Raw genomic sequence first — 14,629 nt, forward strand, 5'->3', positions numbered from 1 at the left:
CAGACCCTCGGGACAGAGGTCTGCCTCTCGTCAGCCTACCACCCACAGACCGATGGCCAGACGGAACGGGCGAACGCGGTGCTGGAGCAGTACCTCCGGTGTTACTGCAGCTACCAGCAGGATGACTGGGTCGACCACCTGGCATTGGCGGAGTTCGCCTACAACAACGCGGTGAATGCGTCCACCCAGCAGACCCCGTTCCAGGCCAGTTACGGTTATCATCCACGGCTGTTTCCAGATGTGCTGCCGGCATCCGCGGTCCCGGCGGTGACGGAGTGGCTTCAAGAGCTCCAGTCCCAGCAACAGCTTTTGGTGGAGCAACTGCACCAGGCCAAGGAAGCGTATAAAGCCCAGGCCGACCGCCACCGCCAGGTGGGGCCGGAACTTCGCGTCGGTGACCTGGTTTGGCTCTCCACTCGCCACCTCCACCCCTCTCGACCTTCGCGGAAGTTGGACGCCCGCTTCACCGGCCCGTTCCCTATCGTGGACCAAGTCTCTCCTGTAGCATTCCGTCTCCGGTTACCCGCAACCCTGAAGGTTCACCCGGTCTTCCACAGGTCCCTGCTGAGTCCGGTGGCCCCACCCGACGAGTTCCACCCGAACCGTCCCCGTCCGCAGCCAGTGTTGGTTCAGGGAGAGCCTGAGTATGAGGTGGAACGCATCCTGGACTCCCGATACCGCAGGGGAAAGCTGCAGTATCTCATTGACTGGAAGGGGTATGGACCGGAGGACCGTTCCTGGGAACCAGCGGCCAACGTCCACGCACCTGCCTGCCTCCGAGAGTTCCATGCGACGTACCCCGGCAAGCCGGGTCCGGACCCTCGGTTGAGGGGGGGGCCTGGGAGGGGGGATGGTGTGATGGCCTGGGATTCCGATTCAGAGGATGAACCAGAGGAATCCCAGCCTGCACAGGAGTCCCCGCCTCCAGGGCCGGCTGAACTGGGGCAAGGCCTAGATGCTGAAGAGCCTGCACCTGTGACAGAGCATCAGGAGCTGGCCCCAGGTGAAGCCCTTCTGGCCCCAGAGGGGCTTGACAACTCAGTGGCCACAGGTGAGCCTCCTCCAGGGCCCAGTAACCCTTCGGCCTCTCCTGATCTGCAGAGGCTTAGGGCAGAGAGGCGAAGGGAACTGGTTGCCCCCAGGAGGAGTGCTCGCCTTAAGGCCAGAGGAGGCGGAGCTCCTGGGGGCCGGGACCGCCCCCGGCCTTAGAAGAGGATAAAAGCCCAGTCAGCCTGGCCCCAGGTTGCGGGAGCAACGTCGTTGTTGGCTTTGGACCTTCCTGTGTTCCTGATCCCTGCTTGGCCTCCTGTTCCTGACTATCCGGTGTTCCAGTTCCCAGCTCGGCCTCCTGTTCCAGCGTACCTGTTCCCCGCCCGGCTCCCCGTCTTGGACCTCGCCCCTCTTCGTGTGGACTCTGCTTACACCCACGGTACCTTCCCCCGGGACCAGCACAACAGGTCCTTACTGTCACCGTACCGAGGGGGACGTGAAGGGGAGGTTACTCAGGCACCAGTCATAGAAGAAAGGGAACGTAACAGTCACGTGGCAGAAATCGTTGATTCCAGGTGGAAGGGTAATCAGGTGGAGTATTTGGTAGCATGGGAAGGGGAACCGGAGTCAGAGGACACATGGGTACCGGCAGAAGAGGTCAATGACGAGGTTTTAATAGAAACGTTTCATCAACGGTTCCCAAGAAAACCTCAGCCTGTAACGCAGTTCAGGAAGGAACACTTCGGCACCACCGACGAGGAAGAGGAGTTCGAAGGGTTCCCAGAATCAGGGCTGGAAGAAGGAGTAGACTCCGATGAGGAGGAGTACTCAGGAAGAAGGGACGGTAGTAGGTGGAGGGAAGTGTTCGAGTCTTCGGAAGATGAGGGAGGTTCTTTCCGGGGGGTTTCATCCTCACCACCCGTAGAGGAGGGGGCGGGAGGGGGTGAAGGGGGCCCTGGAGGGGAGGTGGATGTCAGGGAACTGCCATCGGAGAGGCAGGTGGTGGAAGGGCTCACGGAAGCTAGGAGAGACTCGACAGCGGAAGAAGGCACCAGCAGGGGGAGAGAGGGAATGCAGAGAGAAAGTGAGTCGGAGGGATGGCTCAAGGAGACTTCCAGCGAAACAGTGGGGAAGTTTCAGGACCTCCTACAGGGACACCTACTCCTCGCCGGAAACTGTCGCGCCGAGAATCCCGAAGACGCATTTCCGTTAAGGAACTTTTATGCTGGAGTAGATTTCGTAAACGCCCACTGTCGGATTCTGCCAGCGATTAAGGGAGTCATGTTTTGAGGGGCTCCGTGGAGGAAAGAGCTTTGAGAACCATGCCCAAGCTCTGAGGGACTAAGCTTTTACGCACAAGCAGCTCATCATCCCATCACAGTATCTAAAGCCATTTGCACCTGTTGCCATGCAACAAGTCCATGCAGAATAGAGGCACTCTATATATAGAAATGAGCAAACCAGTGATATTTTAGGGAGCAGGCTAGCAGCCGGGGCCCATCACTCACATCATAGGAGCTTACACAACACAAAACACTGTTGCTGTATGTAGGTTTTATTTTATTTGTTTTTTATGTTATATTTTGGAAATGTACATCCAGTTTTTTCCCTTTAATTTTTTTTGGGGTCCCCAATAGAGTAGGCCCTAAGCTGTAGCTTGTTTATCTTATACATAACTGCAAGTAGGGCTATTGTTTTGGAACGTCTGTAAGTTAACTCTGTGTGTTCTGCACAGAAGGGATGGAATTTAGGAGATAAAATGGTCACTGAACAGAGGCTGGAGATTGGCTATGAATAAGAACCATTCTTACCTCTTCTCAGGATTCTGTCTTCTTGCCTCCCGGCTTTCCTAATGACTTTCCTGAAGCACCTGCTTCCTTTCCTCTGCTTCCCTCAAACATTATATTAAAAGAAATTTCTCCAGACTTTCTGGAGACTTACGTCTGCCTAGAACTATATTACGCACCTGGAGAAGAACTTTTTTAGAAGGAAAACTATTGCAAGAAGGAGGTTCCAGGGTGGTAATTTTGAAATGGAGGATGGAGGCTGCACATGCAACAGCCCAAATAAACTCCCGGCCACATTACCACCACCCCTTGCCATCCTGTTTGTGGTTGTATCCTTGAATTCTACACTCTGTGCCTTGAAGACTTAATGGCTTAATATTTTTTTTCTCCAAAAGCACACACAAACCAAGTGTATCAGAGTTTGGTAAAGAGAAAAGTGCCCCAAAATGATCTCTATACAATGTAGCTAGATCAAATGTATCTACTGCACACACATACATCAACAGACAAACTAAACACATATCCTGAGGCCCTCTTACATATACCAAACTGGGTTACTTACCCTTCTCCAAGGCACATCCTGCTGTTGTGTCTCAGGACAGAGAGCTAAAAGAAAATTAAAAAGTGCATTGTTTTAATCAGTATTTGAATCACGTTTCATTAACAACAATAATCAGAATTGCATACAAATCTATTTGCTTTTTAATGAAACAAAAATTCCAATTGTCTTCTGTAACTTGGGAACATAAAAACCATAAAAGTATAAAATTTCAAACGAAATCCAAATGAAGGATACAATGGCTGTATGTTTATTTTTAGTAATTCTCATCCCCTTCTATTTACAGTTTTTTCTTCCTTTTGGACAAAAGTACCGTATTGGCCTGAATATAAGCTGCACCCAAATATAAGCTGCATCTTTAAAATTGGGGGGGGGGGAGAAAAAGGGAAAATACCTGAATATAAGCCACTCCCTTCCTCGCTGCTCTTGGCTGCCTGTTGGGTGGGTGGGGGGTTGCGCTGTGTTGCCAGTGGCCTTTCCCCTTCCTCTCTCTCTCCTTTCCCGGCCTTGGGGGAGAGGACAGGGAATACGCATGGGACAGGTGCCACTTTGCTGTGCACCTGGCACTATTTGCCCTGTGTTCCTGGCTGCATACCGTAAGGCCACGAATATAAGCCACACTTTAACTTTTCACGGTCAGAATTTGGGGGGAAAGTGAGGCTTATATTCAGGCCAATATGGTACATGTACCCTGCTCCTTTGCCATGCCTGAATCTGTGCATTTTATGCACACAGATTCAGAACAGACCTGTGTGAAATCCATTGCTGGAGTGAAAAGCTGTCCATATGGCCTAACCAATATCTTTCAAACAGATTTTTTTCTGCCCAATAGCACTGATATAGCTACAGATGCAGGTGTTTATCACAGAGAGTGCAATGCAAGTTACCTGAGAGCGTGGTTTTTATTTCAAAGGAAACAATGAACTTTCTGCACAACAACAAAAAAATGAACTTATTGTGCCACAAAAGGTGTGAGCATATGGAAATGATGAGATCCTCTGACCTTACCAGTGATGGACTGCAATTCCCATCACCCAAGTCTGCATAGGCAGTGATCGAGGATGATGGGACTTGTAGTATGACAACACAAGTTCCACAGTCTCGATGCATGGAACAGATAGGTGAGTCAGTATGAAAGTAAAGGCAAAAAGGGGTGTGAGATAATTGTATATGGGGACAATAGCAGCCAACTGATTAACAGAGAAACACACTGACTTCTCTTTTGTTTACAGCAATCTTATGAGGCCAAATTAAAGTTTTCCAAAAAAAACCCCCATACATTTGGTAAACATAACTTTCCCTTGAGTATAACCTTATTTCCTGCACTTTTTACTTTAGCTATCACTGTTCATAAATTCTGCTTTATTTAAGGAATAAACCTTCTAGCTGAAAATATTGAAAACTTGAACTCTCATGAGTTTATTTGTTACAAATCTAATAATTTCAAGATTTTAAAAACAAATGCAGTACTTCATGAGATATGAAAATTCCATTTTCTGAGAGTATTATCCAATTGCATGTTTGCTGCAATAATTCTTCGGAAGGTAGCTTGTTCGTAAATACTGCAAAAGCAATACCATTCTGAACATTCTCCCACCATATTACTGTAAAATTGAGACTTGTTTTCATATTGAGGAATAGAAAAGTCATTTTTTACAATGATAATAAACAAATACATTTCATTCCATGTGTTTTGTTGCCTGTGATATTACCCATTTCCTGTGCCATCACCTTTATATACCAAGGTCACAACCCAAATTTTCCCCACAACTGGTGGGGCCTTATGGGGTGGTACTGCTGGCCCTAAGTGGCTGGGGCAGAAAGGAGAGTCAATAAAGTTGCTAGAAATGCAGCAATCGTAAACGGGCTCAGCCCTGCAACTTCCCTCTTCCAAAAGCTGGCAACCTATGTGTCAGGGAACTGCCATCGGAGCGCAGGGTGGTGGAGAGGCTCTCAGAGGATGGGAGACCCTCGGATGCTGGGGAGGAACCAGCCGGGAAAGAGGGAGAGCTTCCGCTGAAGAAGGAGGGGGGAAAGAGGCGTCGGAGGTAAGGCTCAGAGACGCTTCCAGCGAGACCAGTGGAGAGAGCTCAGGACCTCCCCTTGGAACGCCCACACTGCGCAGAAAGCTGTCGCGCAGGGAATCAAGGCGGAGACTTTCTGTCAAAGAACTCTTATGTTGGAAGAAGTTCAGGAAATGCCCACTGACGGATCCTGCCAGTGATTAAGACAGCCACAAACTGAGGGCTGTCCGGCTAGGGAGAGTTTTAACCAACGGCTCAACTTGGAGCGTTTTGGGAGCTTACGCACAAGCAACCCCTTATCCCATTACACTATGCTACACCACTGATAACTATTTGCCTAACTCAGTGGAACTTACTTTTTTTTGTAACCATGCATAAGGATTGAACTGTTGCATCTAAATCTAATGAAACAATGTGCATGTTTTGCAACTAATGAAACTGCTGTATTGGTAAAAATATTGCTGTAGTTATATATGTTACGTCTTGAAAATTTCAATGCAGCACACAAAATATAGATTTTTTATTTTTTCCCTCTAAGGATCTGGGTTTTAAAAATGTCTTTGCAGTTCACCTTTAAGTATAGTGACTTGATCTTGTCACTTGTCAAATATGTCAAAACTTCTCTTGCTGGCTTTGTTGATCAATATCTATATGGAACACATTGACGAGTGTAAAACATGTCCTGCATTAATTCGGCAAGTACATTTCTGGATGAGGAATGGTTGGAAATGGAATATAGTTCTAAAAGATTATTCTCACGCGTTCCTTTTAAATTAAAAGCATCTGCGTGGTCAGCAGGAGGGAAGATTGTTAAAGCAAAATGCACCATGCATGCCATTTTGCACTCCCCTGTTACACAGTGCACACTGTTCAGAGGAACCCTAGCACACCAGAGAAGGTATTCAGGGACACAGAGGCCTCCAAGTGAGTATGAGTGATTGGTCACACCACCGTTGGATACAATCCATAGTTATCTCCTCCCCACCTTCTAAATTAAAACCAGTGGCTCAGGGAACCAGCACAAAATGTAAGGTGGCCAAAATCTGGCTCGTGATTTTGACACCAATGACTCCTCAGATAGCAGAACAATAACGGATGCTCCCCATGCCACAATCTAGACCACCATGAATCTGAACAACTCAGGTAGTGACAGATGAATGCTTCTGGTGGTTCATAAACAACATAAAGCAGACTTCTGTGTGATTTTGTGGCCTGTTGTCAAAACTGTTGCTTGTTTGTTTTTAACTGCTGATAGTTTTGCTCATCACTTTGCTGTAGAGGTTGCATGGGGGGGGGGGCTGCCAAGGAGGCAGCAGAGGGACTTCCAAGGAACACACTGCCATAGTTGCTGTCCTGTAGCAGCAGCCATGGGTAACATATTTCTCAGAGGCTGGTTTGGCTGCCCCTGTGGATCTTGCAACCTGAGGCAATCACCTCACCTTGCCTCAAAGTTTGGCTGGCTCTGCTAAAAGTCAAGTCAGATGCTATGGTCCCAAGTATGCATAGGATTCAATCCCTAACATTGGAAACAACATATTCTTAGCCATCTACTGTATTGCATTTTCTGGGTGTGTTTCAAATACATCACAATACATAAGATGTCTTCCCCCAGCTCTCTCTCTCTCGCACTCTCTCTTTTTGTAGGATACTGCAGACAAGGAAGGCAAAATAAACTTTATCTGATATTCTTGTTCTCATAATACCTTTCAAAATGGAAGCAAAATGACACTAGGATCAAAAGAACTATATAATTAGTTCTGTACACTCAACGAGTTTTGGAATTATGCTTTGCAAACAGCAGTCTTCCATGCCACAGAGTACTTGCAGAGAAACTTGTGCCATTTGGCACTGGGTCATGGCCACCTCCAAGCCTTTGACATGGCTCAAGTAGTTCATTGGATCCTGGCCTATGTCTAATAACATTGGCAGGGCAGTTGAATGACAGTCAATCCACTGCAACTACTGCAACAATAAACTCTTTTAAAAGACAAGACTTTTAGAGTGGACTGTATAAGATTGCACACAATTATACCAGCTTCCTCACTTGAAGATCCAAAAGATGTAGTACAGTGGTACCTCGGGTTAAGTACTTAACCTGGGGGTCCGTTCTTAACCTGAAACTGTTCTTAACCTGAAGCACCACTTTAGCTAATGGGGCCTCCCACTGCCGCCACGCAATTTCTGTTCTCATCCTGAAGCAAAGTTCTTAACCCGAGGTACTATTTCTGGGTTAGCGGAGTCTGTAACCTGAAGCGTATGTAACCTGAAGTATATGTAACCCAAGGTACCACTGTATTTGGAGGCATTTATTCTAACAGAAGCATCTGTGTATATTTATTTGGATCCAGTATGAGCTGCTTCAGAGCAATCTACAATATTCGCTGTCACAAGTATGAGGATTGAAGTACTGGAATTGATGGGGGTGGGAGGAACACACCAAAACCCCCACTCCCATCAAAATTAAACCTCTCTTGAAAATACACTCAATTACTACCAAAGGGCTTAAAGTATTTAACCTTTAAAGTAAGAGTGTTTGCCTGGTATTGATTTATCAGGAATTACAAGCTAAGAAAACATGCTGTGTTTCAGTTTGTTGATTACCTTCAAGGATATTCCTCTTTACAAAGGCCATCTAGCTGGGGAATACTTAATTCCTTGGAACAGCTTGTCAATTATAGTCAAATATACACAGTGAAGAAAAACAAGGGGGAACTAGATAAAAGTTTACTAGAGAGTTATTTTGAATATCAAATTCTTTCTAACAGAGCTGAGTACGGAAGACATGAGATGCCAAACTAATGCATACTTTACACATATTCTTGAATTAATAGAAGGCACACAGAAGGACTGTGATTTATACAAAACATTTATTGCATTTCCATTTTAGAATAAATATATTTGGAGAAAATGCAATCCTTAAAACTTCTATGACTGTATTTCATCTTTATCAAAGCACACATCAACATTCAGAATGGATTCTGATGGGCAAAGGCTGTTTCCAAGGCATGTTAAAATGTGACAAGCATCACATATTTCATTTCACAATAAAGATATGCATTCAATACAGCTCTGGCAGTTGCCAGGCTCTAACAGACGTAGTACACAATAAAGAAAACACACACAGAAAGCTGAAACAATAACAAAATTGAAAATATCATCAAACACTTTTAACATTAAAGATTTAATCTTAAACCCTAAACAGCAATAACACCAAACACATACACACTAAAACCAGGAAGAATAAAAATGATATTGCTGCTCATCTAAAAGTCATCTGGGATGGGGCAAGTCTTACCTCTCTAGGGAGAGAATTCCGTAAGTTAGGTGCTGCCACAGAAAAGGCCCTGTCTCACAAGGTTTGGCAGTTAGGCATTGGCTTAGTGAGATGTGGGGGAGGGCAGGTGCGGCCATCACTTACCCCTCCAGGTACAAGGGTATTCCAATAAAGGAATCCGTGGGTCTGGATTTCGGCCGAAGTCCACTTGGGGGACTAGGGTCATGCCAGGACCCAGCGGGAACCCCGGGGCAAGCTTCAGTTGGTTGCGATCGATGGAGCTCCCTCTGTTGGTGGTTTACTCTTCTAGACTTCCTGCAAGGCGGGCAGGAGTCAGATATAGTTGTTACCAAAGCCTAAACCGCTGAGCCTAGGGCTTGCCGATCAGAAGGTCGGCGGTTCAAATCCCTGTGACGAGGTGAGCTCCCATTGCTCTGTCCCAGCTCCTGCCAACCTAGCAGTTCGAAAGCACGTCAAAGTGCAAGTAGATAAATAGGTACCACTCCAGCAGGAAGGTAAATGGTGTTTCCGTGCACTGCTCTGGTTCGCCAAAAGTGGCTTAGTCATGCTGGCCACATGACCCGGAAAAACTGTCTGCGGACAAACAAACGCTGGCTCCCTCGGCCAGTAAAGCGAGATGAGCGCCACAAACCCAGAGTCGTTCACTGGACTTCACTGGACTTCACTGTCAGGGGTCCTTTACCTTTTTTTTTAAGCCAATATCACTCACATTGCTGTAGTCAATAAAGTTGTGGCCTAAATTTTGCCTATTAACCTTTAACCTAAAAATCTGCATCAATGTGTTTTTATTATTCTAGGGGGTGCGCCGGGGCCTTGACGTGCAATACAATCAGTCCGTTTTATTTACATTAGCACATTACTTTGTTGCTCCTTCAACAAATTGCATGGGTGGGAAAGCAGTCTTTGCTTTTTATTTCTTTCTCATTTCAACTGGGGCTAATCTTGTCAGTGCAAGTCATGTAACGTTCAGCATTAGAGAAGGCACATCTCTACTGATAACACAGTTATCTCTATGAATCTGCTGGAGGGGAATTTCTTTTCTTTAGTTTACCCCTAAGAGTTTTTGTTTTGTTTTGTGCTTGTCCTTTCTGTGAACTTAGTGTCCTCTTCTTAAACAAAGCACATGTGGAACTTCAACTGCTTTTACAAGATGTAAAGCAGTTTGATTTCCCAGGCGTTAGTGATACCAGACTGGGTGCTCAACCGATCTTACAAACATGCACACTCTGTGATTGAAGTCGTGTTGTAATCAAAATTAGGGATCTGTTTTTAATGTTGTTGGGGAATTTGGTTGAGACTTCCATGAAGGGCATTTCGAGATAATGGGCTTAGTATGAAATTGCCACACTTTGTTCAGTCACTTTCCACTATGTGTGTGTAGAGAAACCATTTTGTTTCTGAGGTAAAATTTTGTTTTTTAAATGTTTAAAGCACTTTTTTCAGCCAGAGCTCACCATAGCTCAGCTCCGACACATCTCAGGTGAGCATCATTGCCCATCTAAGAGAACAAGAGATAAGTTCATGGTGTGTTCCAGCACCTCTTTGTCTAGAAAAACAGCATTGGTAAATGGTTAAATGTCTGTAAAGTGTTGTGACTTTTTGCTGGGAGCTGTGGGGATACTAGGAGGAACTCAACATCACACTAAGGTAATTGTTCTGTCAGATGCCACGACTCCCCTTGGCCAAGGAGTAGATTGTGTGTGTGGCTCTGGATCAGCTGAAGAAAAAGCAGGAAGTTTATGGGCATTGAGGAACTGAAGACATGGCTCAGAGAAGCATGTGAAGCCTGAAGGAAGCCAAAGATAAATATCACTGAGCAGAACAGAGGCAGGGGAAATCTCCCCCCCCCCCAAGACCAGAGACTTTTGGGTTATCTTCCAGGAACCCCATGCCAGTGATGGGAGGGGCCTGAAACAAAAGCAAGTGAAGCAATGAATGCATTTTTCTCTCTCTCCACACACTCACATGCTCCTTTACATCCTCCATCCAGGCAGCCAAGAGAACCCTGTCCTCGAAAACAATATTATGTCTTGAAGTATTATTATTCCACGAGATATATTTTTCTTGGGGGGCCGGATAGCCAGCTCCAGTTGGCAGCTGCCACGAGTTTTCCCACACCTTGGGCAGTGGCACAAAAGGAAAGAAAAAGGAGGTCAATCGCTGCCACAGTAGCCTAAGAAGCAATGAATTAGAACTCAGTCTTTGACTTGAAGTCACCACTGAACCACATAGCAGCATAGATGTCCCTTTTGGGCTTTCCATCTCTGGCCTGTGTTCTGCTGCACATCATGAAGCCTCATGTGAACATAAAAAAGGTAAAGGTAAAGGACCCCTGACAGTTAAGTCCAGTCACAGATGACTCGGGTTGCGGCACTCATCTCGCTTTACAGGCTGAGGGAGCCGGGATTTGTTCGCAGACAGTTTTTCTGGGTCATGTGGCCAGCATGACTAAGCCGCTTCTGGCAAAACCAGAGCAGCGCACAGAAATGCTGTTTATCTTCCCACTGGAGTGGTACCTATTTATCTACTTGCACTTTTTGGCATGCTTTCGGACTGCTGGGTTGGCAAGAGCTGGGACTCAGCAATGGGAACTCACCCCTTCGTGGGGATTCGAACCACCGACCTTCTGATTGGTAAGTCCAAGAGGTTCAGTGGTCTAGACCACAGAGCCACTTGCGTCCCCTTCATGTGAACGTATACAGGCCCAAATCCATGTGGGATGCTTATGAATTACAAGCCAGTTATAGATGGCTTTAAATTTAACCATATATGATTCAATCCTACCTACAAAAGACTTGAAGCACACACACACACACACACACACATACACTAATGTAAGGATTGTGCTTTATCCACCTCATCAAACTAATATGGACGTGAGGAAATCCACAAGGAATAGACACTCATTAGAACAGCTGCATAGAAAAATACATCCTCTATCCAACATGAATTTTGGAAAGCAAATAGATAAAAATAAACCTCACAATTTCAGTAAGTATCATCAATGCACATAATTCTGTCCTTTCTTTGAGGATCAATCAATATACATGAGATGTATACAATTTAATCCTCACAAAATCCCGGTATAACTTATTGAGCTGCACGGCCAATGAGGAATTTTGATTTTTGCCACATTAACATTGACGACAGTTTGCTGGGTTTTAAACTGGCTATACACATTTGCAGCACCTCCACATCTTTAACTTTTTATTAATCACTTTGCTACCTGGAGGAAAGAGGGTGTTATGCCAAGCCCGTCCTTAATGAAGAACATTTCAGGGAGCAGTATTTCCTTAGAAAGGAAAATTTCAAGGCTCTCCTCTCTTCACGTTGCCTATTATTTACAACTGGCTTAAGAGACGCTGTGTGGGTGAAATATATCAACAAGCATCAAAACATTTTCTTTCTCTCTTTCCATCTTTTAAAAAAGGAGTAGGCATGTTAACCCTGGTGTCCTGGACAAATTCCAATTTGTGTAATTACATTCTGCCTCCCTACATTTCTCCTGCAGTTTCAATTAGATGCAATGTTCTTTTTCACTGTCCTAAACCACTGCAGTGTAGCAGTTCAGTTTGTAGCAGCTGCCACATTCTGCTCAGGATTTGCAAGCTTTTCTGTAGTGTTATCCTTGCATTATGACAAGTTTCAGTAGAGCACGGTTCAGTCATTTATGGCACCATTCTATACATATTTGCTCAGAAGTAAGCTTCACCATGTTTAATAGGACTTACTCACAGGTAAATTTGCATAGAATTATGATTATATGCTATAATCTATGCTATAATCTGGTGCAGATTTCCTTGGGAATAAGCCCTATCAATTTCAGTAGAACTGAAAATATGTGTAAGATTAAAAAAATCATATTTGGACAACATCTTTATTATTAGTCCAACCAAAATATCATAAAACAGCTTGCAAATTTTTGACTTCTCTTCACCAGGCTCAATGGCAAACAAAGCAAGGGGGAAGTATGCAAACCATGGATTTTGCATCTGGGCACAGGTGCAAGATGAAATATAGCAGAAGGAAAGCAAACAACCAAATGAGGCTTTTATTTTTTTTTTTTTTTAGGTGCTATATAGATTTCAGGTTACAAATAAGAAAGGGAAGAAGGAATATGCAAGGGATGAAGTACCCAGGTCTGCCGCTATCCTTAGGGGGGAAACGCAAGTTCCTTGGTTCATGGTCAACAGGGGAAAAAAGATGGTAGATAAGAACATAGTAATAGCCTGCTAAGGTAAAGGGACCCCTGACCATTAGGTCCAGTCGCGGACGACTCTGGGTGGCCGAGGCAGCCGGCATACAGCTTCCGGGTCATGTGGCCAGCATGACTAAGCCGCTTCTGGCGAACCAGAGAAGCACACGGAAACACTGTTTACCTCCCCGCCGGAGCGGTACCTATTTATCTACTTGCACTTTGATGTGCTTTCGAACTGCTAGGTGGGCAGGAGCAGGGACTGAGCAACGGGAGCTCACCCCGTCGCGGGGATTCAAACTTTTGACCTTCTGATCACAAGCCCTAGACTCAGTGGTTTAACCCACAGCGCCACCTGTGTCTCTCTAACAGCAAAAGAAAAGTGCTATTTCATACAAGTTTATTGTAAAGATCACTGAGATAACATGTGTTTTAAATGTCATATCTAGTCTAGCATCTGTTGTCACTGTCATGAAATTCTACTCAATATTGATCCAGAACAAGACTCCAATGTATAGTTAGCAGAGTAAAAACTGCCCCCCACCCCCCGCCAAATGGACCAGAGGCAATTAATACTTCACCCAGGAGAGCTTTACAGCTATTGAAGGCAAATGAACATAATGGTCACAAATCCAATACATTCAGGATTGGCCCTGTCCATAAGAAATCCAGTTGCAGCAGACATAACTTAAACTTACAATAACTTATTATATGTCTAAACCTTAACAACTAAGCATACCATGTACAGAACACCACACCAGAAGGAAAAGAGTCAGAAAGAGAAAGTGAAACCCAGGCTCCTTCTGGCCTTACTTTTATAGTCAGCATGACATTGACATAAAGAGATAAGAGAACCAGCTTAAACCAGCTCTACTCAGCTTCTCTGAAGGAACAACCCAAACATCATGAACCTTCTGCTTATTTCTTTCACACACAGAAGCTTCAGGAACCCTCTTGAATTAATTAGAATAGGAATGATCTCTACACATCAGATCAATACTTTCTGTACTAAGAAATGCAAACTGACAGTCACAGTTGGCCAGCCAGATGCCCATGGGAAGCCCAAAAGCACAACCTGAATTTAACAGCACTCTTCCCACATGCAATTCCCAGCAACAGGAATTGAGAGGGATACAGCCTCCAGCAGTGCACATCCTGAAAATCTGCTCAGGAGATCTGGAAGATTTTATGGAACAGCACAGGGCGTGAAAGAAGGTGCAAGGAAAAGCGGGTCGTGGATCTGATCTCTTTCTCTCTGTGTGTGATATATATATGTGTGTGTATATATACACATGCACATACACATATACACACATAAACACATACATACATACATACATACATATATATACATGTATACTTATTTTTTATTTTTTTAAATAATATTTATTGAAATTTCCAAATATAACAGAAAAAGAAAAAGAAAAAAAGAACATTTACTTTTAGGCCTTATTTTCATTAACATCTTTCCAGGACTTCCCCACCTCACCCCCTCTTATATTCCAATTCCATTAAATTAGTTCAGCAAGTTCTTACCCCAAATTTTGAGCTTATTATCATTGACCCAATGTTAAAAATATTCCCCCCCCCTAAAATCGACCCCTGTTCCCTTCCACGAGTTCCCCTCTTTAATACGCAGAACAGAATGAAATAAAAAAAAAAATAAAGAACAAAGTATAATTTTACACCCTTTGGATTCCAAATTTCCCTCCCCCCTTTCCCGGTTATGATCCCCAATGTCCATCAATGTCTGCTGTCCGCCTGGAGACCCCACATCTA

General features: G+C 44.8%; 1 protein-coding gene across 25 annotated transcripts in view; it reads right to left on the reverse strand.

Moving 5' to 3' along the window:
* PTPRD (protein tyrosine phosphatase receptor type D) overlaps nucleotides 1–14,629 on the reverse strand; it is a 1,160,352-nt gene that overhangs the window by 778,832 nt on the left and 366,891 nt on the right. For all 25 annotated transcript variants that reach the window (XM_081844735.1, XM_081844724.1, XM_081844745.1 and 22 more), the window contains one exon: nucleotides 3,340–3,383. The gene's annotated coding sequence lies outside the window, so the exon portion shown is untranslated. The remainder of the gene's footprint in view (nucleotides 1–3,339; nucleotides 3,384–14,629) is intronic.

The sequence above is a fragment of the Podarcis erhardii genome (assembly GCF_964252035.2).
Source record: "Podarcis erhardii genome assembly, chromosome: 17".
In the NCBI taxonomy this organism is placed as follows: Eukaryota; Metazoa; Chordata; class Lepidosauria; order Squamata; family Lacertidae; genus Podarcis; species Podarcis erhardii.